The 26,425-nt window shown below is 40.6% G+C and overlaps 1 long non-coding RNA gene across 1 annotated transcript; it reads left to right on the top strand.

The window, feature by feature from the left end:
• LOC112925520 (uncharacterized) lies at nt 1-26,425 on the top strand. Its single transcript, XR_011994133.1, has 2 exons — nt 1-87; nt 22,731-26,425. It is a non-coding gene; the product is annotated as an uncharacterized lncRNA (long non-coding RNA).

Here is a 26,425-nt window from a genome sequence, read left to right as displayed (position 1 = left end):
GCCAGGCTGCCAGCTGAAAACAAGTGTGACCAGGTTGGAGAAACAGGGAGAGACAGTCTTAGCCAAGCTGATTTCTTTCTCAGAAAAGTGAGTAGTCTATTGCTAAAAGTTTTTATAAAGCCGGTGATGTGTGGATATTCATAGGTGTTTAATTGAGTTTTAGAAAATGGGGGATATACATTTTTGAGGAAGTAAGTGCATTTGGCTTTCCTTCCTCTTTATAGGACTCTCCCCAAATTTAAAAAAATGTTCATATACATATACATATATTTATTTTATTTTATTTTTTGTAGACAGAAGGTGGATTAAGATAATGTAGTTTATTTTATTATTATTATTATTATTTTAAGATTTTATTTATTCATTCATGAGAGAGAGAGAGAGGCAGAGACGGAGGCAGAGGGAGAAGCAGGCTCCCACGGGGAGCCCGATGAGGGACTTGATCCCAGGATTCAGGCATCATGACCCGAGCTGAAGTAAGATGCTCAACCACTGAGCCACCCAGGTGCCCTGTAGTTTATTTTTTAATTGGATTTATTGGGGTATAATTTACATACAGTAAAAAATCATCCTTTTAATCCTACCATTGAGAGGTTTTTAAAATTTTTTGGGCGGGGGGGATCCCTGGGTGGCACAGCAGTTTAGCGCTTGCCTTTGGCCCAGGGCGTGATCCTGGAGACCCGGGATCGAATCCCACGTCGGGCTCCCTGCATGGAGCCTGCTTCTCCCTCTGCCTGTGTCTCTGCCTCTCTCTCTCTCTCTCTCTCTCTGTGTGACTATCATTAAAAAAAAATTTTTTTTTATATTAATTTTTTTTTGGGGGGAAGAGAGCAAAGGGTGAGGCAAAAGGGGAGGGAGAGAGAGAATATAAAGCAGGCTCCAGGCTGAGCTCAGTCAATCTCACAACCCTGAGATCATGACCTGAACTGAAATCATGAGTCAGATGCTCAACCAACTGAGCCAGTCAGAAACCCCTGTTCTTCAAGTTTTAGCTAATGTTTACTGTTGTATCATTCAAGACATAGAACAGATTCTAAACAAAAAAGTTCCCTTCTGCCCCTCTGTAGCCATCCCTTCTTCCATCCCTAACTCTTGGCAGACACTGATCTAATTTCTGTCTCTATAGTTTTGGCTTTTCCAGAATAGCATAAAAAATGAATCACGCATTTGGTATCTTTTTGTGTTTGGTTTCTTTCACTTGGCATAATGCTTTTGAGGTTTACCCATATTGTGTGTGTCAGTGTGTGTTACTGTAGCTTAACTATTTCTTTTTATTGCTGAATAGTATTCTTGGTATAAATATACCAAGATTTGTTTATCTATTCACCAGTTGTGGGCATTTGGACTGTTTCCACTTTTTGGGCTATTTTGCATAATTCTGCTCTGAACATTTGTGTATAGGTTTTTGTGTGAACATATGTTGTCATTTCTCTTGGGTAAATCCTAGGAGTGGAATGGCTGGGTCATGTGGTAACTGTGTAAACTTTTCAAGAAACCGCCAAACCATTTCCCAAAGTCGTGCAGCCACCAAATACTATCCAATTCCAGAACATTTTTGTCTCCCCACAAAGAAACTCCATACCTATTAACAAGCAGTCATACCTCATTCTCTCCTCCCCCAAGACCCTGGTAACCATTCACCTACTGTATATCTCTTCAGATTTGCCAATTCTGGACATTTCATGTAAATGGAACCATATAGTATGTGGGATTTTTTTTACTTCTGGTTTCTTTCACTTAACATAATGTATTCAAGATTCATGCATGTTGTAGCACATACCATTCCTTTTCATGGCTGAATAATATTCTACTGTATGGAACAACCCCATTTTGTTTATCTGTTTGTCAGTTGATGGGCACTTGGGTTGTTTTCACTTTTGGCTTAATGCACAATGCTGTTCTGGACATTTTGTACATGTTTTGTATGGACATATGTTTTCATTTTGGGGGGGGTATATACCTTGCATGAAATTGCTAGGACATGTGGTGATTCTATATTTATGTTTTGAGAAATTGCCAATTGTTTTCCAAAGCAGTTACATCATTTTCCATTCCCATCAGCAGGGTATGAAGGTTCCAGTTTCTCCACATCATCTCCAACACTAGTTATTGGCTGTCCTTTCAATGCTAGATCTCCTAATGGGTATGAAGTGGTATTTCGTGGTGGTTCTAATTGATGTTTCCCTAATGACTAGTGATGATAAGCATCTGTTCATGTCTTCTTGGTAATTTATATGCCTTCTTTGGATAAAATGTCTATTTAACTCTTGTGCTTTCTAAAAAACTGTGTTATTTATCTTTTAATTGTTGTTACAAGAGTTCAAAAATGGAAATTTGAAATATGGAAAAAATGATATACTTTTTATTTTATGATCTAAACTTTTTGTGATCTATAAAATTGTGATATATAAATATATATCTAACTTAAGGTTGCAAAGATTTTTCTCCTATTTTTTTTTCCCCTAAAAGTTGTATAGTTTTTGGTTTTACATTCAGGTCTATGATCCATTCAAGTTTAATTTTGTGTATGATTTGAGGTACAGTTGAAAGTTCACTTTTAAAAAAATATAAATATATGTATATAATTGTTTCAGCACTATTTGTTGAAAAGATTATCCATTTACTATTGATTTACTTTGACATTTTTGGCACTAATCCCTTGATGATATACGCATGAGTCTTTTTCTGGACACTATGTTCCATTGACCTATCATTGGTGTAGGTTTCTCCATACGCCAATATCACACTGCCTTAATTAGTGTAGTTCTCAGAGTAAATCTTAAAATTTGGTAGTGTTGTTCCTTCAAGTTTGTTCTTCTTTTTCAAAGTTGTTTTGTGTATATCTATTGTATTGTATATTTTGCTTTTCTGTATACATTTTAGAATCAACTTGTTAATTCCTATTTTTTTTTAAAGGCTTCTGGGGTTTTGCACTGAATGTAGAGATCAATTTGGAAAGAATTGACAATATGGAACAATATTGGGTTTTCTGATTTATGCATATATCCACAAGGAGGTTATGTTTAGGAAGGCTCATTTTTTTTTGCTCAGTTCCTGTATGTTTATCTCTCATAGTTGACAATTAGTCTAAGTCAAAAGTGACAATTCCCTTTCTCTTGCCAAGGCTGGTTCAGGAATGGGCTTGTGACTCAGTTCTGGCCAATGAGGCTGGAGGGGAGTTGACCTTGAGAGCTCTGAGAAAGGTGTTTATGTCTTGGAAGACTCAGGAAGAGAGGCCCTGTTCTTTCTCTGCATGTTGTAATGTCTAGATATGACATAGGAATTGTTGCAGTCATCTGTGAGAGGAATCAGAATGAGGGCAAACGGCCAACATGCAGAAGGTGACAAATCAAAAAGACAGAGAAACCCTGGACCTTGAGGACCATGTGAAACCAGGAAAGTAATCAACCTTGGAGTCTACATGGCCTTCCTTGTGATGTGACAAAAAGATTTTCATGATGGCTCAAGTCTATATGAGTTGGGGTTTTCTGCTGTATGTAGTAGAAATCATCTAATCCCGTATATCCATTCTTATCAGCTAATAAAATACATTCCTGAAAAATCACAGGCTGTAGATTTTTCACTTAAAGAGTATTTTTAGTTTATTTTCCCACTGTTTCTTTAAAGCTTGTATGTTGCTTTTTAAATTTATGAATTCAATATATAAACTCAGTCTCACTGTAAAGATACAAACAATACAAACCTGATAAGTGTAAAAAGTCAGTGTTTTCCTCCAGCCTCCTCTTATCCCAAAGCTAATCTAAAACTCTTCTTGGAAAATAACCATTATTGGCAATTTGTTGTGTATCCTTCTGGATCTTTTTCTATGCGTGAAAGGGACATATATAAATATATGCTAAAAACATACCTTATTTGAAAGTTTGTAGGCACAGGTGAATGACTATTTAAAATTTGCAGAGACTTTTTAAAAACAATTAAAAACCTTTGCCAAATATGCATTGAAATTATTCTAAATGTTTTTCCTTATATGGGAAAACATATTGAGATACACATTATATATTAGACCTTAGAATTTAGTAGGTAGTCCTACAATAACTTTCTGGTAACCTTTAAAAAAGATAAAAATGTGTATCTAAAAAGAAATATACTAATTTCATTGAATACTGCCTGTGGTAGTTATGAAGGCAGTATTCACAATGGATGACAAAATGACAATCTCAACCAGTCCTGTTAGAATTACACTCTTCCACCTGTTGTGATTTTGCTCCCTTGCTATCCAGAACACTTTTCTCTTCCACCCATAAAGTCTAAGGCTATGACTTTAAGTGGAGGGACTTAAAAACTCTAAACAAAGTGTTTAACCACATAGGGTAATGTGACTTCATGAGTTAGAGTTGTATGGATTAAACAAATAAAATCCATATTAAAAGAAAAGTTCCTAATTCCCCCCCAGACTCCTATAGTCCCATTCTGTGAATTAATTGACAATCATTTTCTTTATCTTATGCTGGTGTGTGTGTGTGTGTGTGTGTGTGTGTGTGTAAAATGGAACCACGTGTTACTCTTTAAGTAGGATACAGGCTTGACTCTGTAATAAAGCCCCCAAATAACAGTGGCTCCACAAGACAGAAGTTTATTTCTTGTTCATGGAAGAGACCAGTTATAAGCAGTCTAGGAGGTACGGACTTTCTACAGTGTCAGCAACACAAACTCTTTCCAGCTCATGGTGCTGTCATCCCCAGGTATCTTGCTCATCTAAGAGATGTCTTCACTCTAACCCAAGGAGGGAGTGAAAATCCAGGGGAAGGCATTTTCCTTGCTAAAGAGCACAACCCTGAAGTTGCATGCATCACATCTGGTCTCATCTCACTGGCCATAGTTTAATCACAAACCACACTTCGCTGCAGGGGAGGCTGAGGAGAAGCAGACAGGGTTGGAGGGGTTCAGACAATCCCAGGCTGCCTCCCAAGAAGCATCCCCAGCACTGATTTGTTGCTGTTCATATCAAGTCATCTTTACTAGTGAAGGCTGAACCCGGATGACTGAATTCTCAGGTTAGAGAATGACACACACAAAAAAGGCAGAAGAGGTAAAGAAAAAGATTGATTGATTTAACTAAAATGTAAAACTTCGGAACAGTAAAAAATACCATATGCAAGTTAAAAGGCACATGGCATGTTGTGAAAATGGTTTACAATGTATATAATAGGCAAGGGCTTAATCTTAAATACTAACAGATCTTAGAAATCTGTAAGAAATAAATACTTCGGTTAAAAATGGGCAAAGGGTTGGGGTGCCTGGGTGGCTTAGGTCATGATCTCAGGGTCCTGGGATGATGCCCCGCATTGAGCAATGCCTCTTCAGGAGGGAGTCTACTTCTGCCTTTTGCACTGCTCCTCCCCCTGTTCCTGCTCTCTCTCTTTCTCAAATGAATAACTAAAATCTTTTTAAAAAATGGGCAAAGGATGTCAGTGGTAATTTAGAAAAAGAGAAATACAATGGGCAAATAAATATACGAGAAATAAACATTTAAGCATGTTATATGATTTTTTTAAGTGCAAATTAAACAGCCATGGAAACCACTTATCACACAGACAGGCTATTTGTGCTGAAACTTTATGTGTTGTGGGTTCTTGTCTGGGAAGAGGGAGAGAGGTTTTTGGGGCATTCCCATGCTCTGTTGGTTGGAGTATAATCAAAACAAACCTTTGAGAGGGCCATTTGGCAATATGCATCAAAACCCTTGAAAAAGTACATACTTGCCTCAGAAATTCTACATTAGAAACGTGTCCTAAGGAAAAAGTATGTTCTTTCATATTTGGAAAACTCAACACAGAATTGTTTACATAATATGGAAAAACCCAGAAACAATATAAATGCCCCACAAAATGGAATTGGATAAGTAATTTACTTTCTGTCCATATAATGGACTGCTCTGAAGCAATTAATTATTTTGTATATTTATCTTAAAAGGGAAGGGTGGTTATTACGTGTTTTTAAGCAGGAAGTTATAAACAGTATGTGCAATATGGGCCCATTTTAATAAAAATATCTCCGTGAGTCATTTAGGATGCAAGTTACAAGGAACAGAAAATTCAATTTAAACTCACTTCAACAAGCAAATGTATTCGCATATAAGTAGAGACTCCAGAAGTAAGATAGGTTTTGGTGTTAGCTTAATTTAGCAGCTCAGAAAGTTCCTTAAAAAACTAATTTCTTTTTATATCTCTTTTCTGCCTTCTGAAGTGTCCGCTTCAGCTGAATGCGAGTTAGAGTTGTGGTGGCAAGTTGGCTGCCAATAGCTTCCCACTGTTCAAACACAGAGAAGGAAAGATCATCTCTTCCCTGGCCTTCGGTGGGAGTCTAGGCTTCGCTGAGTGGGCCATCGTGGTCATGTGCCTTTCCCAGTGGCCAGAGGAATGCTTTGTGTTGATTGGCTTAGATCTGGATCGGGTGCTGGTCCCTAAACCAAGCACCATGGCTAGAGCCTAAGATTTTTGTAATTTAGTTTAGCCAACCTGGGCTCCGTAAGGGAGGTAGACATGAGGTAAATCCAACAAATCATCATGGGTGTTCTACAATGGTATGAGGTGGAATGGATGTTGGGAAGCTCCTCCTCACTACAGAAAAAAGACTAGAAGGATGTACACCAAAGTGCCAACCAACAGTGCTCATCTTCAGGTGGAATTATGGGGAATTTTGATTTTTCTTTTTGTGCCTATCTGTTATTTTACACTTTTGACAACAAACGTATTACTTGCATAACTTTAAAAAGAAATGAAGGCTATAAAGATGAGGGAAAGTTGGTGTATAACACTTGCCATATAATTAGCAGCTTGAGAGACTTAAAGCAGACATGTTGGCAAACAGGAAATATGAATTTTCAGAATGGCACCAACTGTGCCTCGCAGCAGCTTCTAACTGCCTTTCTCTCGCCTCTGTTATGAAATTGTGGTCATTTCTATAGATGTAATGTGAGATTTTTGAAAGCCAGTCTTGCTTAAAACGGCTGGTTCCAGTGGCTTGAATTTTTCCCTTATGCTGGGGTGGGAAAACTTTTTAGCTTTATCTAGGAATGTTTTCTCTTGTCACCTTTAAGCACCATGAAGTGAGTTAGAACTCCAGAAAGGTTGCAAAAGGGGAAGCACTGGTCCTGGGTTCCTCTACTTCCTTCTTGGACAGAGGCGCTGAGTGATCATCCAGGAAGTGGCTACCACAAAAAGTCACCACTTTCTCTGAGGTCCTGTGGCTCTCAATACTGGAAATCACAGAGTGACACTGGCTGCAGCCAGCACGGAAGGGGCCCTGGGTCTGAAGGCTCAGGGGCCTGGGACAACGAGAAGTGAGGCCCTTCTCTTGATTCACTTCTGTTAGTGAATCCTTGGTAGTGGGAGGTCTTCCTAGGATACATGGAGAAACTCCTGCTGCTCTTCTTTTTTTCCTGGAAAAAAGAACCCATTTTTCCACTGGCAGAAAAGACTCCCACTGGTAACTTAAGGTAAGGAGTTCTCGTGTCAGGCTGGGCATCCTGTTTCTCATTTTTTATTTTTTTCTGCTTGAAATTGATTCTCAGCTCTGCATTTTGTTTTTATCTGATCACGGCCTTCTGGAATTATCCCCTTGATGGCAAACAAGTAATGGGCATTTTGGTTTCATGATGAGAACGATACTTAACCAAAAGGATCGAAATGCTCCAGTTTGAGTGGTCAGGGCACTCTGGTCTCAGTAGGAAAATACCTGTGGGAGAGGAAATGAGGCCCCAAGGTGGATATTGGATGGTCTTAAGGATCCATTCTGTGTTTCTCCTGGTAATGTCACCCAACCCCCCACCAGAATGTAAACTTCATTCAAGGAAGGACCTTGTTTGTCTTATTCAATCGTGCATCCACAGCATCTAGAACAGTCGGAGGCACTCAACACATACCTGGTAAATGGATGAATAGGAAGCTGGCTAGTTGGATGGATGAACGTTTCTTATTTTTTAGAGTCACTGTCTCATGAGAAGTTTTCCTTGACTCTCCCAGGAAGATTAGAGTCCTTGCTCTGATTAGAGTCCTTCCACGGCACTTTGAATGAAAACACTCAAGTCATAGAATTGAAACTATTTGCTTATGCATCTATCTTCCCTAAAAGATTCTGAGCTCCACAGATACAGGGATTTGGCCTTAATTTTCCATTTAACTATAGATATTTCACAGTACTGTAGTACATAGCAGAATAAAATAATAATACTGTGGCAACCTTGTGAGTATCTCTCAGCTTGTGGCATATGCTTATTAAGTAGACCAAGATATTACATTAATTGGGGCCTCTTTGCTTCTTCAATGTTGATGCATTATTAACTTCTTACACTTTGCTTTTCATTGCTTCCAAGGGAACAAGCATACTTCTATTTTCAGCTGTTATTTCACTACCTTTCTGTTGAACCTGTAAGTACACTGAATGTAGATTACATTTCCAGGATCAAATTAGTCACCTCCTGATGTCATACAAACAGGCATCTAATCTCACGAGCAAACAATCTCTACATCTTAAAATAGGATGCATTATTTCTGGAGGACCAGCTAGAGATAGCACATCCTTTTTTGGTTATATGAATTCTTACTGCTCTGCTCCCACAAGGTCCCCTGACTGGTCCCCACTCACTTTTGGCTCATCCCTTTTATCACCAATGGTCTTCTTTCTGGAAACTGCACTTCCTCCAGTAAGAACACTTGCTATCTGACTGGGTCGCATTTCCTTGGGATCCAGGTGGGAATCTGCATAGTACCACTCTGACAACTCTGAAAGAGCAAATGTCCTCATGTGGCTCCAGTCCTGGATCATCCAGAAATAATGTTTGTTTTGAGACCAAACATTTAGGAAGTCAAGACATAGACTGAGTCGCAACCACATATTTAAGATTAGGGCAGGTGGGAAGTCTGAAACAAGGTAGATGCTCAGTGGGCAGCCCGGGTGGCTCAGCGGTTTAGCGCCGCCTTCAGCCCAGGGTGTGATCCTGGAGACCCAGGATCGAGTCCCACATCCGGCTCCCTGCATGGAGGCTGCTTCTCCCTCTGCCTGTGTCTCTACCTCTCTCTCTCTCTCTCTCATGAATAAATAAATAAAATCTTAAAAAAAAAACAAAACAAGGTAGATGCTCAGGTTAGCTCAAATTGGCAATAACCAGAGCCTGACGATGTAAGCCTGATTCTTTGGTGGACTTTGTGGGAGTCTGAGCCCATGGATACTGATGGTTTAAGTGGCCAAGGAGGTGGTGAAAAGGAAGGTAGGAAATTTAGAATTTTATTGGAAGGTTCTGAGTATTAGAGTCTCACAAGGTCAGAGTGATACAGATGGATATTTGTGGTCAACCTACCACTGGGATATGTATTTCAACCATTGTCCCCCTATTTCCTGCCCCGGTTTTTCATGCAAGAAAAAGAATACCTTCCTCAGATCCTCTTCTTGGGAATAGGAGAAAAAACTCACCTTTGTCTAACCTAAAGTTTGGGATTTTCATACATTTTCTCCAAATCAAAGTATGTGAAATTAATCTATGATTTGCCATCTCTCTCAAAAACTGTACCAGTGTTTATTCTTGCTCCTATTTCCAAACCAGTGAAGTTCTTAGTTCTTTCTCCAGATCCTGTAGGTGTAAGGTTGGGTTGTATATTTGAGACTTGTTTCTTGAGTAAGGCTTGTATTGCTATATACTTCCCTCTTAGGACTGCCTTTGCTGCATCCCCAAATTTTTGAACAGTTGTATTTTCTTTCCTTCTTTCTTTCTTTAAAGATTTTATTTATCTGATAGAGAGTGAGTGAAAGAGCACAAACAGGGGGAGTGGCAGAGGGAGAGGGAGAAGCAGGCTACCTGCAGAGCAGGAAGCCTAATGTGGGGCTCAATCTCAGGACTCTGGGATCATGACCTGAGTTGAAGGCAGACGCTTAACTGACTGAGCCACCCAGGTGCCCTGACCCATTATTCTTTAGTAGGGTGCTCTTTAACCTCCATGTATTTGAGTTCCTTCCAAATTTCCTCTTGTGATTGAGTTCAAGTTTCAAAGAATTGTGGTTTGAAAATATGCAGGGAATAATACCAATCTTTTGGTACTGGGTGAGACCTGATTTGTGACTCAATATGTGATCTATTTTGGAGAATGTTCCAGGTGTACTCAAGAAGGATGTGTATTCTGTTGCTTTAGGATGGCGTGTTCTGAATATATCTGTGAAGTCCATCCGGTCCAGTGTGTCATTTAAAACCTTTGTTTCCTTGTTGATCTTCTGGCTTAAATGATCTTCCCATTGATGTAAGTGGGATGTTAAAGTCCCCTGCTATTATTGTATTATTATCAATGGGTTTCTTTAATTTTGTTATTAATTGGTTTATGTAATTGGCAGCTCCCATGTTTCGGGCATAAATATTTACAATTGTTAAATCTTCCTGTTGGATAGACCCTTTAATTATGATATAGTGTCCTTCCTCATCTCTTAGTAAAGACGTTGGTTTAAAATCTAATTGGTCTGATATAGGATTGCCACTCCAGCTTTCTTTTGATGTCCATTAGCATGATAAATCATTTTCCACCCCCTGCGTATTTTTCTCACTTAGCATCCTGAATGAACTTTAAATCTGGAGGCGTCTTTGGGTCTAAAATATGTCTCTCATAGGCAGCATATTGATGAATCTTCCTTTTTTATCCAATCTGATACCTTGTGTCTTTTAATTGGGGCATTTAGCCCATTTACATTCAGAGTAACTATTGAAAGATATGACTTTAATGCCATTGTATTACCTGTAAAGTCACTGTTCCTTTCTGGTCTATGTTACTTTGGGGCTCTTTCTTCACTTAGAGGATCCCTTTTAATGTTTCTTGCAGGATTGGTTTAGTGAATACAAATTCTTTTAGTTTCTGTATGTCCTGGAAGCTCTTTATCTCTCCTATTCTGAGTGACATCCTAGCTGGATAAAGTATTCTTGGCTGTGTATTTTTCTCGCTTAGCATCCTGAATGTATCATGCCAGTCCTTTCTGGCCTGCCAGGTCTCTGTGGATAGGTCTGCTGCCAGTCTGATGTTTCTACTCTTGTAGGTTATGGAACTCTTGTTCTGAGCTGTTTTCAGGATTTTCTCTTTGTCTCTGAGATTTGCAAGCTTCACTATTATATGTCGAGTTGTTGACCTATCTTAACTGATTTTTGAGGGGGGTTTTCTATGCCTCCAGGACTTGAATGCCTGTTTCCTTTCCCAGATTAGTGAAGTTCTCAGCTAGAATTTGCTCAAATATACCTTTTTCCCCCCTTCTTCTTCTGGAACCTCAATTATTCTAATATTGTTTCATTTTGTGGTATCACTTATCTCTCGGATCCTCTCCCTGTTATCCAGTAGTTGTTTATCTCTCTTTTTCTGTTCCTTTATTCTGCATCATTTTGCTTTCTGCATCACTAATTCTCTCTTCTGCCTCATTTATCCTACCCATTAGAGTCTCCATTTTTTATTGCATTTCATTAATAGCCTTTTTTTATTTTGACCTGATTAGATTTTAGTTCTTTTATTCTCCAGAAAGGGATCCTCTAGTGTCTTCTGTGCTTTTTTTCAAGCCCAGCAAGTATCTTTATAATCATTATTCTGAACTCTAGTTCTGACATCTTACTTATATTCATACTGCTTAGGTCCCTGGCAGTCAGTACTGCCTCTTATTCTCTTTTTTGGGGGTGAGTTTTTCCATCTTGTCATTCTGTCCAGAGTAAAATAGATGAATGAGAGAACAAAATACTAAAATAACAACAATGAACCCAGAGAAATATACACTAAACAAATCAGAAGAGACCAGAAACTGCAAAGAAAAAAAAAGAGAGAGAGAGAGAGATAGAATATAATCAGACAGGTGAACAGAACAGAGCAATATACTAGATCCTGGTGTATTTTGGTCTATTTGTTAGAAGAAACTAGTTCCCAAAATTGTAAAGAAAGAAAAACATATATATACAAAAATAAAATTAAATTCAATGAAAGGATAGAATGCAACTGTAAAATGAAAATTAAAGAAGATTTGCAAAAAGTGGTCATTTTTCTATTTGTAGAATTGCAGTAATTCTTCTTTTAGGTCTCTGGTTGAGTTCACAGGTGTTCAGAATGATTTGATAGCTATCTAGCTGAATTCCAGGGACCAGAGGAAACTAGGGTCCCCTACTCTTCCATCATATTCCTCCCTTCTCCAATGAAGTAAATTTCTTAAGGACAGAGACCATATCTCGTTCATCTTTGCAGGCTCAGCATTTAGCACAGTGCCTGACACAAAGTGGGTAGACAACAAATGTTTATTGAATGAATAAATGAGTGGATGTATGAATAGAGAAAATAGGATATGGGCGTGAATTTTAAAATTCTGATTATACATTTTTTGTACATTTTATACATTTTTTGATCATTCAAGGGTGGTTGAATGATAACACAGTTGAGGTTTTCAACATTAATAAGTTTTTGGTCACCAATACTTAGAACGTAATTTCTATTAAATAGTACAAAATATAGCTAAAAGTAATGTTTGCAAAATAGCAATAATAATAAATGCTTTTTATTTGGGAATACATCTGTCATATAAACAGATACATATAATGGTCATATTTTAAGATGATCACAAGGATAAATATTGAAATAGCCATTTGCTCTATAAATATGATTCAAAATTCTTTTTTTTATTCAAAATTCTATAAAACTTCTAAAAGGCAAATATAAATGCTAATGGAAGTAACAAAGAATTTTAATAACTTGGTATAAGTGGACTTTACTATGGAAAAATGTAAGTCCATCCGTATGGTAATAGACTCTGCTGTGGTCAGGAGGCTTATATCCCTGCCAAAGGAATTGTAAATATATAGGTTTCTGAAAACTGAGAAGAATCAATTATATAATAGTCGAGTAAAAGTTCAAGTTAATAATCAACTATGTGCCAAGTGAAAATTTACAAAGAAGGCAAAAGTTAAAGCATTCCATGGGTTTTACTTTCAATTATATATCGTACGGTTTTCAGGTCTAGAGAGTTGACTTTACATGACCTATAATCAAGTATAATATATATTACTCAAAGACACCTACTACAGATAAGAGTACTTGACAAGTGATGTATATTATAAGTGGATTTCAAAACTAAGGGAGTTCTTTTTCATCAGTGAAACAAATCACAACCTGTAGAAAAGGTGAGTAAGAATAGCTGTAATTACATTGTACCTTAATTGAGGGAAATATAATTAAATCTGACAGGAAGTTTACAATAATCCCCAAAGCTGAGTCAGAGAGAGAAGGCTAAAGAGCTTCATGGAATCTGCTGATTTCAGCTTTTCCAAGATTATACTAATAAAACATCTGGTTAATGGCTAAAGCCAGGTGTGGTCTGCCGAGGCAGAAAGGTGTGTCTTTTTGCTTGGGATGAGCCAACTATTTTAACCGTGCAAGAAAGAAAGCCAATGACTATGGTATAGAGGATTGCCTAGCAGCAAAACACATAATTCACTATCTTGGCAGCTATTATTGATTTGTAAGGCTTAATAATGTTAAAGAGATACCCAGGTAAATTAATTTTTGAAAAGCTTAATAATTTCAATAATGCAACATTACAATAGCTTCAGCATATCTCAAAAATAAATGCAGAACCAAGAGCGAAAGGCAAAATCCTCTCAGATTCTGGGAACTATTATTGGCAATGAATCACATGCTTAGCAACATACACATTGCTGTTTGCTTTTTGTGCTTTATAAACATCATATTGACCTTTGGCACCTGGAGAGAGAGGGAGGAATGGAAAAAATAACATCTGTTTATTGCCTGCCTATTGGTGTCGGGAGCTTAGGACTGTGAAAGCTCCATGATGTCAGAGACTTGGTGTGTTTGGTTACTGTAGTATCTCCAACTCTTAGATCCACGCTGGTGGGCATACATGTGCAGGTTTACCTTACTTTATCTGAAAGTACAGTGTTCCCATGAAACCTTTTTTTTTTTTTTTAGATTTTATTTATTTATTTATTTATTTATTTATTTATTTATTTATTTATTTAAGAGAGAGAGAGAGAGAGAGCACAAGCAGGGGGAGGAGCAGAGGGAAAGAGAGAGAGAAAGGATCTCAAGCAGACTCCACACTGAGCACAGAGCCTGATGTGAGGCTTGATCTTAAGGCCCTGAGATCATGAACCGAGCCAAAATCAAGAGTCAGACACATATCCGACTGAACCACCCAGGTGCCCCCACCTCCCCTTGAAACCTTTTGTAAGCCAAAATGGCATAAAGCAAAAAAGCAATTGCCATTAATTTATATGGAGAAATTTATGAATATTGCCAGACCCAAAAAATCACCTCCCATAGACTTTTCTGATACCAGAGGACACATCTTGCTAATGGATGCACAAAATCAACAAGGGTAAAGCTCACAGATGCACTTCAAAACTCTGGCAGCCAAGAGCTGGGATCTGAGCACGGTCCTGGGGGAGCGGGCCTGCTCTTGCTGCTGGGGGTGCATGCTGCCTCTATGATGGCTCCCTGCAGAACAACTGCTGGATGCTATTCTTCTTCTTCTTCTTCTTTTTTTTTTTTTCAAAAACAAAAATCCTCTTTCTTTAAGTTAGTGGAAATAGGAACCAATATAGGTCTATTACAAAAGTGAAGTGGTGAAACATGAACTTCTGAAAAGTGGATAATACCTGTCACTGGAAGTCGTTGAGGGAATAAATGTCTATCTGTTGAGCCTGCCATGTTTGTTCTTGGTTATTTCATGCCAATGCAGAGAGCTCCAACCAAGCAGAATCGAATAACTTGTATTTTAACCAGTGCACTGTAATTTCATATAAATTCATTATTTAAGTGTATGTGAAAACTCATGTAAAATGTCATTACATATAATACTATTATAGTTAGTATTATTGTACAATCTTTTCCTGAAATCCTGGAATGCCTCTTTTGTCTATTTCTATAAGCAAATATATCTAGGACAAGGAAATGTGTCATTAAGCTCTGTCCTTTTTTTTTTTTTTTTGTCCTTTTTGTTATCGTCGTTACTGTGATGTTTCGATCACACACAGTTACTATTATTTAGATTACAAAATGAAAACAGCTTTGTCACCGTTCTTATGAACTACCTTCTGTTCAATACTACCTCCTTGAGTATTTATCCTGCAGGTTTGAGGATTTGTTTCACCCAACCCTTGTTCGTGGGCAACCTGGTGTTTCAACATCGCAAGTAAACATGCGTGTGCACAATTTCTTTTAAGATGTGTTTTTAGACATTAAGCAGTTCAGAAAAGGCCAAGTTTCTATTAAAGGTGGCAGGTTTCTGGGTTAACGAAACCAATGAGTACTTAGAAGAACATCTGTACATCAAAATTTTGGTCAGACCAAAATTGGGGAAGGAAGCTGGAGAATTTCCTTTTATAAAGAAAAAGGCAAGATCAAACTCAAAAAACTCATTGCACTCAGAAAAATGTTTAATTTTTCTGTCTTCAGAAATCACAGGATACACCTACAGAGGCTTTGTGATTTCATCCAGTTCCCATGTCACCTCCGAGAGCTGTTCTCAGATGATCAACAACCCACAGCTAATATTTACTAAGTGCTTGCTCTTGATGTCGAGTGACTGGTGCTCAGTAGACACTGGTTTCCTCCCTTCCTTCCTGCCTGCTTTGAAGAGAATAACAGAGGAGATCGCCAAAGCTTCCCAGACCGGGGTGATTTTTAAAATACCAAAGAAGTAAGGCCACAATTAGAGCAGAGGGGAAGGCATGTTTAAAGAGAAGAGGGCATGTTTATTGTGGGAGAGCAGGTCTGACCATTCGGGGGGGGGGGGTGGTGTTGAGAACTATTCTGGAAGTATCCTCCACTTCTTCCCATTGGTCTTCTGCTGGTAGCCACAGAAATTATCTCTGAGCACTTTGAAATTATCTCTGAGGTTTGTTTTCAGCTGACGGTCCTTTCCACTGGTGTTAGGTCAGATACTGGCCCCAGCCCTGGCCGATACTGCCCAGCTGACTGTGAGCACCCAGGAAGGAAAGGCCCTCCTCCCTCTCAGAGAACTTTCCTCCTTCAGAAACTTCCAGGTGGAGGTTCCGGGGAGGGTCTGGATAGACCCACAGGAGGCCTTTCTCAGCTACCTGGAGCTGAGGTGGTAGCTGAGGCTGCTTTTCTCTGCTAGATCAGTCTGCTGTGGCTGCCAAAACAGAATTCCACAGACAGAGTGGCTTAAACCACAGAGATTTATTTCCTCGCAGTTTCGGAGGCTGTGAGTCTGAGATCAAGGGGCTGGCAGGGTTGGTCTTCTCTGAGGTCTCTTCTTGGCTGGCCAATGATTGTCACCTCGCTGCCTCTTTACATGGTCTCTTCTCTGCTCACACGCATCTCTAGGGTCTGTGTGTGTCCTAATCTCCTTTTCTTGCAAGGATGCAAGGGCACCAGTCAGATGAAATTACAGCCCACCCTAATGGCCTTATTCTAACTTAATTACCTCTTTAAAGACTCTGTCTCCAGATAAAGTCACATTCTGAGGTTCTGCCAGCTAGAGCTTTGATGTATGAATTTGGGGGGGAGGGGGTATAATTCAGATCATAACACCTGCTAAGTCTTTTTATTTATTTTTTAAAAGATTTTATTTATTTATTCATGAGACACACACACACACATACAGAGGCAGAGACACAGGTAGAGGGAGAAGCAGGCTTCATGCAGGGAGCCTGACGTGGGACTCGATCCCGGGTCTCCAGGATCAGGCCCTGGGCTGCAGGCAGCGCTAAACCGCTGAGCCACCCGAGTTCCCCCCCCGCCCCCCGCTTTTTTCTTTTTAAAAAAAGTTCAGTTTGCCTGCACCAATATGGTCCTGTTAGGAAAAAACTCAACAAACAACAATAACCAAATGTCATCTCAGAAATCAGAAGAATTGGGTTTGAAGCCAGACTTCACCATTGACCATTGAGCACCCTGAGAGGAAGTGTGGGGAGCCCATCATAACCTTTAGGTATCATCTTTCCCTGATGTGGGGTACCTGGCCTGGTGGTTTAGTGGCCACGTCCTGCAGGTGGACTGCCTGGTCCAAGCTCCAGCATCACCATTGCCAGCTAGTGAACCCTGGCTGAGTTCCTTCCTACCTCTATCTCTCAAGTTTTCTTTTTGGAAAAATGTGAGTAATGACTGTGCCTCCTCCTGGGGCTTGGTGTGCTGTCGGAAGAAGTCAGCTCCCACCAGAGCTGTTTCCTAGTGAGCAATCGGCATGAATTATCTACTGTTACATTTTGTCTGTGTCATTACCCTCTTCCCATCTTCCTTCCAGGCCTTTCCTTCACATTAGCACATATCCAATGTTCCCTTAGTTTTCTTTGGAAGTGGGTGTCTGTTCGGGAATGGTTGCCCTTGGAGTTGAGAGAAGGGGAGCTCCCCTAGCTCAGTGACCCAGGGCTCATGAGGAGGACAAGGTAGGCTGTGCCCCTCCATGGAAGGACTCTGTTTCCCTCCACCCTGCTGCTGACTAGGACAAGGACACAAGGTGGGGAGGAAGAATATGCTGCCACTCGTTCATTAGCTCCCTGGAGAAATGGATCCAGGTACACGTGCTGTTTCGGGGCCACTAGCACCATCTTTTCATACCAATGTGAACATGAACAAAGACCAACCAAATGAGAAAGACCAAGGCCATCTATGCAGAGTTTGCTAGAGCAAGGTAGTCAGCCTCACTTGTGTTTAAGCAGAGCCTCAGAGGCTGGCAGAGGAGTGGGTGAGCTTAGGGTAGAAATGGGGAAGCTTCATGTGTGCCCTGATGGGAGCCTGGGGCTGGGGGAAGCTGGAGACAGGCTAACAAGAAGTGGGGTGTCTATGTGACTATAATATAGGGGACATATTTGGCGCTCTCTGGTTGGCCCTAAGTTGAAAGCAGGGACATAAATTAGGGAAGCTGCTAATTATTAATCAAGTCCTATTTGGGGCCCATTGTTAAGGAGGTTGTTGTTTGGCCTGGACAGTTTACAAGAGACAGCAGGCTGCCTTCCTGAGCTAGTTACTGTGGATGAGGGCTTGGTTTCCTGGCAGGTTGCTACAGGTTCTGGATCAGAGTTTAATTTGCGTGGATGGGTTGGCCATATCTGTTCGTATATTCCGTTTCCCATCAAGGGTAGGTAGCATGTTGCACCTCAGGGGTTTGTTCTAAGCAGGGCTCTTAGGAAGGATGAAAGGAGTTGCTTCACTGATTTTGATATGTACCCATCCCGCCCTCCCCACACATCTGCTTCCAGCGGGATTTTTGTAGGGAGTGGCGGAGGCTGGTTCTGATTTCATCAGGGCAGTTGTGGAACAAATGTGATTCTTAGCTCCAGGGTTTTATTTTGGAGCCGAAGTCAAGGGAACATTTTGGGCTGGAGGCAAATAGGTATTTCCATTTTAGAATTTCCAAAGAAAAAGGCTCTAGGAATTATCAATGAGGGGAGGTAATATGTATAGAAGAGGACTTATTATATGGCTTTTGTTGCTATGAGCTCTTGATATGCAAATATACCTCTGAGAAGGAATATGAATTTGAAGATTGGGAGATTCTGTTTGGCTGCATGAGCCTGAATAAATTACTCATCTTCTGAGTTCTCATAAATAAATTAAAGGCAATAAAACTTGCCCTCATTGATTTTGCAGATTTGCAACTCTCTTGGAGATATTATGTCTACAAAAAGGATTCTTTTTTTTTCTTAAAGATTTTATTTATTTATTTGAGAGAGAGAGGGAGAGAGAGCACAGAAGGAGAGGGAGAAGCAGACTCCTCCCCCCTGAGCAGGGAGCCTGATGTGGGGCCCTATCACAGGACCCTGAGGTCATGACCTGAGCTCAAGGCAGACACTTAACCATCTGAGCCACCCAGGTGCTCCTACAGAGATAATTTTAAGCCACTTGCTGTGGTAGTAGTGGGTTCACTGTGTACATTTCTCCTTTGCCAGGCTGCTTGCTCTGCAAAGCTCCTATCAAACACCACTGGGCAGGCAGGAGTGGGCATGTCATCTTGCTTCTTAACCTGTGGGATGTGCTGCGCCTAATTTTAATCATGCAAGGCTCCTTTTTGCCTGCAAAGTGAATTTTAACCCTTGGAATGGAATTCAAGGCCCTTGAAATCTGGACTTTGTGTGTTCTTAGTCCTCTGAATAAGCCTTCAGGCCACCAGACTGGATCTGCTCATTATCCTCTGAAGCTCCTGGGTTTTGCCCCCACCTTGGCTCTTGCCATTCTCTGTTGCCTGCAATCTGTACCTCTCCTCATCTCTACCCACCTCACCCTTGACCCTGCTTTGCTCTAGTTTTCAACCTCGAAAGGCTGGATTTTAGTCTCACCTTTTCCAAGAAGCTTTCTCTCACTGACTCTGTTACTCTGTGACCCCTTCTATTCTGAGCACTCCCTCCCACCTCGCCCCGCCAGAGACACCCAACTTTCTTATTCATTTGGCAGATAAGTAAAACAACACATGATGTTTCTGGTGATTCTTACCTAATTATATCGCATTCTGCTTCTTCCACTGGGCAAGAGGCTTAGGTGTGTTAGTGCCTGTGTCTTACCACCTGGTAACCTCACCTCTTAGGATATGCATTGTATGTTTCAATGCGCAATGAAGAGTGGTAGAGTAGAGTAGAATGATGCAATAATATGCTGCATCGATCAGTGTGTTAGACATATTAGAAAGCCCCAGAAACTAGTTCTTGCCTGGTCTCAACAATATAGTTCCCTGAAAGCACATCAGATCTGGAGGGAGAAGGGTTTACTATAGCTGCAGCTACAGTAATTCGGGGAGAGAAAAGAAGGTTGTAATATTTTTTTTTTCAAAGGAAGCACAATGAGAGTCACTCATGCTCTGTGTAGCGTTTCAAGTCTTAGAACATAGTGATGTCAAGCCCCAGTCCTTGCTGTTGGGAACATGCTGGTCAGATGAACCAGATAGGTGTGAAGGGGCTGTGCAGGTAGGGGGCATTCAGGTGCAGGGAAGTCCTGCAGAGCAGAAATCAGGAATCCAGCAGGGAAGCTATAGACATGGCTGGGATTCCAGGCAGAATGGGGGATGGGGAGCAAGGCTGAATAATAGGGGAGCATAGCCCATGAGCTAAGTCAGAGCCAGCAACAGTGAGCTCAAGAGTGGGCATTGTTGGGAGTCCCAGGCTGACAGGGAGGCCATCACCATTGTAGCACCTGTCAACAGTAACCCCCTAATTCTGGGACTCAGAGGCTGGGTTTTAGGTCCTGGGAAGGGGCCTGGCAGGACAAGGCAGGGCCTGTCCTAGATTGCTGGCAGTTTTATTTGAGGCTCAGCCAACGGGAATAAGATGAGGATCTTCCGGATCAAGGGCAGGACCAATCTTGTCTCAAGGGAAAAAACCCAGATGCTCCTGGCCCAAGTTAAGGGCTGACTCTTGAAGATGATGTAGATAGAGAGGAAAGATGCAGAGCTTGCAATCCTGTATGGCTGTGATGTTAGGAACCAAGGACCAGAGAAGTGAAGTGGTATCCACAATCACATTCATCGCTGGTGGCAGACCTAGGCTTGAAGCCCAGTTCTTGTGACTTCCCCAGGGAGGGCAGGGTTCTAACTTACCAGAGTCTGCATGCCATCTTCACTGGGGCCCTCCATGTCTATGGCGGTGCTGTGAGGACAGTTGGAGGAGTGTGTTCTGAGGGTGAGCAATGAGAAGGCATTTAATGTGGGCAGATATGCGTTTTTCTGTTGATTATTGAAGGGTTCTGGTGTAAGATTTCAACCGAAAAATCTGCAGCTAAAAGAAAGCATAATGATGAGTTTGACAATGACAATGACCATTCCCATTTCTATTCCTCTGGGGGCTGAAGAGTAGAGAAATAAATGCCTCAGGTTTGACCACATGACAATGGCACAAAAATCTATCTGAACAGTGGAAATTCTCCCCTGAGTGAGAACACATTATGGTGACAACACAATATGCTGGGGGAGGATGGATGCCTTTGGCAAGGGATTTCATAAGGAGCTGTGGTATCTCAGATTCTCGGCAATGGTGACATGCCCTTTAGGAAATCAAAATACTGTGCCTCTTCAGGGTCCTCTTCATATATTTTCAATGCTAGGGTCCTACATCTAAGAACATAAACCCCTTTAGGCTACCTCAAATAATAGATGAGCGTGTTATATTTTTAGAACCCAAGGACAGAAAATGTAGAGCATCTCAGTGGAATCAGTAATCCAGAAGCCCAGGCTGTTCTCTCTCTGTCTTGCAAGGGCTTTTGGAGCCTTGCAGGGACCTTGTGTTTCCCTCTGCTTTTCCCTTACCCCTCTCGGTCACTTTCTTCTACTCACCCGTGCTCCAACATGACTGGCAGGCCAATCACATGACATCACACTCAGACTCCATTCGCTGTGAGAATTCTTCAGTTAGATTTTTAAGAGGCAGACTGGTGGATTCAGCAGTGTCCAAATTATTCTCTGTGAGTCAGATGTCTACCCTGGCTCCAATCAACTCTGATGAGGGAGGTGATGTGACATGTGGTGAGGAAGTAAGTAGAGCCACAGTGGGGAGGTAAAGGTTGGCAACTTTACAGTAGACTTTAGAGACAGAGGTCCTGAAATTTGGGGGATCCCCAGACTATGGCATGATGTGCTATTCACTCCTATGCATGCTTGAGAAGATTTTATTTATTTATTTAAGATTTTATTTATTTATTTAATAGAGAGAATGAGCAGAGGAAGGAGAAGCAGACTCTCTGCCGAGCAGGGAGCCTGCTGTGGGGCTCGATCCTGGCACTCCAGGATCATGACCTGGGCTGCAGGCAGACACCCAGGTGCCCTCGAGAAGATTTTATAAGGCTATTACACTATCTTACCATTTTAGTGGCCACAAGCCTCTCAGCAATCCTACAATCCCAACATCTTCCTGGACATGCAGTCTTCCAGCTTAACAACAGAAACAGTGTTTCTACAAATGAGGTCCAGTTGACATTGGGGGCCGATGACATTGGCCAAAGAACTCAGAGCCTGCATTCATTTGACCTTGCATTTGACATGAACATCTTTGCAGTGGTTGAGAGACTGGGCTCTGGAGTTGTACTCTGAAACCACATCCTAGTCCTTCTGCACAGTAACCATATGGCCCTGAGCAGGTTACTTAGCCTCTTTAAATCTGTTTCCCTATTTGTGAAAAGTGCACAATAAAACCACGTGGTGGAAAACAAAATATACTCCAGGGTTGGTGACGAATATGCTTTAAAAGCAGTTTTGATCCCTAGAAAGTGGTGGGTGTCACCCGTGATTGCTGTCATTTTGTTAATATCCCTGTCATGTCTTATGGACCCAAATGAATTCAGGCCTCTGCATCAATGGCTTCCCCATAGTCCTTATAGCTCTTGCCCTAACGTCTTTCCCAGACCTTTGTACTTGCTAAGTGTTAGCAAGTGCTTGGTGGTTCATCAACAGAGTTTTACAATGTTGTGTTTTGTGGCTCCAAATTGAAAAAGTCCTCACAATTAAAGATGGAAGAGGATGCACAAAGAATAATTGAATAATTGGCCCAATTTTGAGTAATTTGTTGAGTTCTGAGAGTACATGTTTCAAACCTTCCTTTTGGATCGTTTGAGTATGTGCCCCTGTCTTGAAATAAAGTGAAGGCCCCAGATGATTTCTCCCATTTCCTTGATCCACATCAATGCTATCTAAAGTCCTCCTCTATAGAGAAAAATGTGCAATTTGTTTCTTGAAATTTATATAAGACCACAGAGCTGGAAAACCACACTGGAAGCTTTAAGATCACTGTTTCTTGTTCTTTAATCCTGCAGGAGCCAAGTTGCCCTGAAAGATCATGAACTTGTCATCTGAGCACTGCAACATATCAGATTGGCTGAGGCTGGAAGCAACAGTGAAGGCCTCTGTGTACATGTTTGCCTTCTTCTTTACCACATTTGTCACTGTCATCATCATCACGATAGTGTCCCAGAATTCAAAGCTGAAGAAAGAGGTCCGATACGTCCTCCTGTGCCATCATCTGCTGTGCATCTCCTCCTACTGTGGCCTGGGGGTGGTTTTCCAAGGGATGCGGGCTCTGCTGGCCAACAGCCCTGTGCTGATGTGCTGGGTGGTATTTGGGGTCCAGCTAAGTGTTGGAGAAGGGATCCTCTTCACACTGGCCTTGATGGCTGTCAACACTTACCTGGCCATTTGCTGGCCTTTGAAATCTCTGTCCTTTGTAGATTCAGTTAAGTATAGGATTCTGGCTGGGTCTTGGATAATTATTATATTCAAGAATGTTTGCTTATTCCTCATAGAGGGCACTACCTCCACTCAGGTGGCTGTCTTAAAATCTGAACCCCTTTGCCCTGTGATCTTGAATGGCTCTGCTGCCAGAGCCATTGGCATGGTTTTCCTTTTCCTTCTTCTGTCCATCATTCTTATACGTTACTCTCTGATCTACCAAGAGGGGAAACGAGCTGGCCATTTTAATAGATCAAATATCAAAGCAAGGAAAACAGTCCTTATTCATTTAGTGCAGATGGGTTTACATGTAATACCAACCTTGGTATTCATAGGTTTGGGAAAGATGTGTGGGGTGTTTTTCTTTGCTTTAAGTATGGTGCTTTTTGGAGTCTTTGCATTTGCCCAGTGTCTTAACCCTTTGATCTATGGGCTCTGGAATAGAGAGCTGCAGAGTAAATTGTACCGTTGGATGTGCTGTCAGCTATAGTGTGGTCACATGATGAACAACAGAGAGCCAGTTTAACCCAAAACTCAGTCATTTTGATCAATAACTCTAGCCTTAATGGACCATCAGATAGGCTCGAGGACTTGCTTTATACTAAACCTAAAATTGGTGCCTTGGTTTGATGTTGAAAGCAATATGAATAAATCAGAGTAATTCATCTGGCTTGCAAACTTCGCTGCTGTGTACATTGAAATGGCCTCCATGAAATCATTTTATGTCTTTAATTCTAAACCCAGATCAATATTTTTGGTAGCATGTCCTACTGTGTTTCAGTAATGAGGCAGCTTTTGAGAATGCACTTGTTTTTAAAAACTGAGAAACAGTCCATGGTTGATATGAAGAGAAGTTTGGCTGTTCCTCTTATATTAATTAGGCATAGGCTTGGCTACATATAATAGCAAAACAGAAACAAAATAATAGTGATTTTTTTTAAGGATTGAGTTTTTTTGATATGAAAGAAATCTGGAGGGAAACAATCCAGTCCTATATGGTAGCTCTGTAGGCAACCGGTTCATTGTCCTCTACTCTGCCGTGATTACTATACTACCTCATGACCCAAGGTGGCTGTCAGTGCTCCTGTCATCACATTCATACCCAAGCCAACAGGAAGGAGGGAGTGGCAAAGGAGGGTCTATACCTTCCTTCCAAAGACACATTTTAGAAGTTACACAAAACACTTTTTCTTATATCTAATTGGCCAAAACTTAGTCATATGGCTATGCCTGGCTTTAAGAGAAAGTAGGAATAAATTTTAGCTGGGTAGTAGTGTCCCCAGATAAAAATTGGGGTTCTTAATATTAAGAAAGGAAGGAAGAATGGATACTAGGAGGTAAATTTCTTTCAGGGGCCACTTTCCTCTCAACCAAGTAAAGTAAAAAGAGAGACAATGGATGGGTTATAATCATCACAAAAATATACTCTGTCTTTCAATGTGATCCTTGGAGTTAATTTTTCAAGATCCCAGAACACTTCAATTGTATTAACAGTTCTCAAAGAGAATGGCATCAAGAAGAGCATTGAATTGGTTTTAACATGGGAATTAACTCATGATTTAAATCTAAGCCATTTCGAAGCAGTACAAAATAAAGTCTTTCACAGGAGTTTACATATGAGATTTCTTTAGATGAAATATCCACTTCTAAGTCAGTCAGGATTCAATTCTAGAAACAGGAATCATCACTCTAGGTATTTTAAACAGATGAGATTTAATATGGGATTTTAAAAAAATATGGGATTTAGATGCTTACAAAGACACTGGCAGGGCTGGAGGAGTAGAAATCAGAAGCCACTCCTTGTTAGTGTCAAGATCCCATTGCAGCTGGGATCTGGTGGGCAAGCAGCTACTTCCACCATTGCAAACCAACACCCCCCCCCCCCAACCAGGTCTCTCTTAATGTAGTGAATTTGCAAAAGAAAGAACAACTGGAAGATGGCCTCCTCTTCCTTCCATCTTCCAAATCTCAAGTGATTGTCTCTAACTGGTGAAACATGTTTGACATCCAGACCCTAAGAGCAAAGGAGTCTGGGAAATGTAGTCCCTAGTTTCACAGGAACAAGAAGTTATTCCAAAATGGGGGTGAAATGAGGATTGGAAGGGCCAATCCATGGGATCCACCATTCTGACCTTTAGTTTTATTTACAGGTGATAACAGCAACCAAAACAAATCACTATTATTTTGTTTCTGTTTTGCTATTATATGTAGCCAAGCCTATGCCTAATTAAGCAACTATTTTGCTCATCTATTGAGCAACTATTATGCTCCTGACACTGTGTAAGCCATTTTATACACAGTATACCAAATCCTCACAACAGGTATATAATGTAGATATTATTATTCCTGATTTGCAAATGAGAAAAGCTGATGTTTAGAAAGGCCTTACTGGAGCTTAGGAGGTCAAGACCTTCCCTTTCAGAAAAGGGAAAGGTCCATTTACATGACTGAAGGTGATCATTTGATCACTCTTGAGAGTTGGACCCATTGCTTAGAAAATCTGGGCTTCAGTTCTCTACTTTGCTTTGGGTATGGACACCTGCTTTGTGGAAAAGAGCCTCTTTTTCACCCATTGCTCTGATCATACTCTCTCATCCTTAGGCTCCACCACTTTGTTTTCAGATTCTAGTGGCTTCTGTATCATGTCTAGACTCCATTTTGGCTCCAAGTCCTTCTTGCCTCTTTGGGCATTCAGTCTGTCTTCTCTCTTCCTCCATCTTCAATTCTGAGATTTCAAAGCACGACCTTCTCTTTTGAAATATGCAAGTCTCTCTCCAGGGCAGAAGAGACTTCCAGGGCTGATTATCTTTGTGTCTTGGCACTTGACACAGTGCCTGTAGATGGCAGGCACCCCATAAATGATGTAATGGACTCACTGGTCAGTAAGACGTGCCCTTTTTACAAACTCCCCCCACCCCCAAAAACCCAACCTGTCTCTTTGTTTTTGTTGAAATATGAAACAATCTGAAAGCCAAGAGTAGAATCAAAACTCAAAAAAGCTACCAAAGTTAACTCAATGATAAGTCCTAGATCTAAAATACAGAATTCAATTTATTCTTAAAGCTTTTCCTTTTCTTCCCCTTTTTTGGGGGGGATGTTAATTTTTTTTATTGAAGTATAGTTAACATACAATGTTGTTTATCTTTAGGTGTACAACATATTGATTTGACAATTCTATGCATTACTCAATGCTCACCATAAGTATAGTTGCCATCTGTTCCCATACAACAATATTAAAATGTTATTGGCAAAAAATAAATAAATAAATAAATAAATAAATAAA

This window comes from Vulpes vulpes, chromosome 9, assembly GCF_048418805.1.
Source record: "Vulpes vulpes isolate BD-2025 chromosome 9, VulVul3, whole genome shotgun sequence".
Classification (NCBI taxonomy): Eukaryota; Metazoa; Chordata; class Mammalia; order Carnivora; family Canidae; genus Vulpes; species Vulpes vulpes.
Note: the sequence above shows the minus strand (reverse complement) of the source record. Positions and strands in the feature narration are given on the sequence as shown.